We start from the raw sequence: 2,414 nt of genomic DNA on the forward strand, positions 1-2,414 counted from the left end.
TCGATCTTAATGACCTAGTTTGAATTAAATTTGTGCTTAATTAACTCCAATGCCATAAGTTTCTAGAGTCACAGAATTTTAGAGCTGGAATGTTGCATTTTGAACATCAATGTGAGGAAGAATTGCCTGTGCTCGGATTGATTCGTTCTGTACCAGTACTGGACTGAGTAGGAATCATTAATTTTAATATTGGGTGAGAGAGGGCAATGCATTGAAGATAAGTTTTTTAACCTTTTTTTTTTTTCTCTTCTCCTCCAACAGGGAGAGTCTCGTATTCTCAGAGTAAAAGTTGTTTCTGGAATTGATCTTGCCAAAAAGGACATCTTTGGAGCCAGGTATGTTTGCTTTGTTTCTTTGTGGGCTTCTGAGGAGCTTGGCCAACACTCTTCAAATTTAGGCATGCGTCAGCATCACCTGGAGGGCTTCTTAAAACAAGGTTCTCTCGGCCCCACTACTGCAAATTCTGATCTAGTAAGTGGTGCTGGTGTACCTGGTCCAGGAACCACATTTGCACAGGGGATCTAAACCTTGCATCAGAACAGTAGTCAACAGGCTGATTTTATGAGGCAATTAGATTCTAGTGGGGTTTTCTTTCTTTTTTTCTTTCCTCAGTAGAAAAATACAGTTTGGGAATATAGCTGTGCTCGTTTTAATACTTAAAAAAAAAAATTTCCTAACTTTGGGAAACATAAAAGTATCATTTTGTTCCTAGGAGAAGTAGATATTCTTGACATGTATAATGTAAATTAAGAGACTGGGTGATTTGGGGTGAATTTGGAGATTTCTGTGGTGTTTACAGAAGTGCCAGCAGGGAAGCAGCCTGATCTTTCTGTGTGTTTTAGCTTTTTTCTTTTCAGTATTGCACATGGTGTATATCATATATCTTTAAATCAGCCCTTTTGTTCCTGTTGGCTCTCTGCGATGTGTTGCATTAAGTTACTGGACTGGTAGCAGGGTGGAGGTAGAGCTACTTAGAACTAGGATTTGAACCAGATTTTGGAAAGCAAAGATCTTTCGAGCTTTAGACTTAGAAAGGGACATTAGAGATCTTCCCGTCCAACTTTTCTGTTTTACGGTCGACAAAGCTTCAATCCAGAAAGGTTAAGCTACTTACCCAGGTCACATAGGCCAGCAGTGTTAGAAGAGTGACTGTCCCCTGCCTGGTGCCCTTTTCACTCGGTGGCGAGGTAGTCTGGGGATACGTGGGGTTTAACGGTGAGGGCACGTGGCTGCTGAGAGTTCCAGCAGCTGGATTCATTGCATCCCATCACTGATTTCACCCTGGCAGTCCCCTATACTGTTGCTCTTCGTGACCGCTCTGGTTTCTGTACTTCAGTGACTAATGGTGGGTTAGCTCCCCAGGTTGAGTCACAGAGAACCTCACGCCCAGGGCACTGGCATCAGCCTGTGACAGTGGTGGTGTAGGAGGGGAAGCAGACCCCCCTGCCTGCCGGAGGTTCTTTCTCACTTGACCGTGAAGTCACCCTAAGGGGTTTACCAGGTGTCTTTGTGCTTGTGCCAAGGCCAGCCGGGACTGGAGGTGTGGGCAGAAGAGTCCCCGCTCCCCTGTCTCCCCCCAGAGCAGCGTTCTAGCCAGCTCCTGTCACACCCACCTGGAAGACCGTTTCCTGGAATTCACAAATTCCATGATATCAAAGCCCACTTTGTATCCCGCCATCTCCATGAAGCCTTTCAAGAAAATGTCAGCCCACATGCCTCTCCTCTCGCACCCCCTCTCAGGGCCCTAGTGGGCGTGATACCGTTTTAGCATTTGCACATGCGTTATTGGGCAGTTCGCTAATATTTCCTTTACTTTGCATTCCTACTAGATCCGAAATGTATTGGGGACAGGCATCTTTTTAGTATCTGTCTTCTCCCCCCCTTTTTTTTTTGGCGACTGGATGGTGTGGGGATACGAACTCTTGACGTTGGGGTTATCGGCATCACACTCTAACCAACTGCGCTAACCAGCCAGCCCTCTTCTATTATTCAACATACAGAACACCAAGAACAAGCAAAAAAAGTTTGTTTTTTAATGTAAACATTTGCATGCTGACTAGTAGATCGTACGCTGGTGTCAGAAATGCCTGTTGCTCTCGCTCTTTGCAGTGAAATCTGCAGGTTTGGTGTTTGGGTTTTGGCTCTCGTTTGTTTTTGGCAGCTGGCTGGTATGGGGATCTGAACCCTTGACCTTGCTCTTAGTACATCTTGCTCTAACCAACTGAGCCAACCGGCCAGCCCAAATTTATAGTTCTGAGGGAAGAAGTTGGATCTAGTAAACTTTGTTTTTCTTTAAGCTTGATTGAGTTTTTGTTCTGTTTTATCCGAACTCCATTTTTTTTTTTTTTTTTTGTCTTTTTTTTCCGTGTCCAGCAACGGATTGCAACCCTCAGTGTTGCCCCCGTACCGGACCG

General features: G+C 44.8%; 1 protein-coding gene across 2 annotated transcripts in view; it reads left to right on the forward strand.

Annotated features, from left to right (window-relative positions):
* The first annotated feature begins 299 nt into the window (after positions 1–299).
* Positions 300–2,414, forward strand: part of NEDD4L (neural precursor cell expressed, developmentally down-regulated 4-like, E3 ubiquitin protein ligase) — a 233,534-nt gene continuing 231,419 nt past the window's right edge. The window contains exon 1 of one of the 2 annotated variants that reach the window (XM_008570210.1): positions 300–335. The gene's annotated coding sequence lies outside the window, so the exon portion shown is untranslated. The remainder of the gene's footprint in view (positions 336–2,414) is intronic. The other variant, XM_008570211.1, reaches the window with a different exon arrangement.

This window comes from Galeopterus variegatus, unplaced genomic scaffold, assembly GCF_000696425.1.
Source record: "Galeopterus variegatus unplaced genomic scaffold, G_variegatus-3.0.2 Scaffold582, whole genome shotgun sequence".
NCBI lineage: Eukaryota > Metazoa > Chordata > Mammalia > Dermoptera > Cynocephalidae > Galeopterus > Galeopterus variegatus.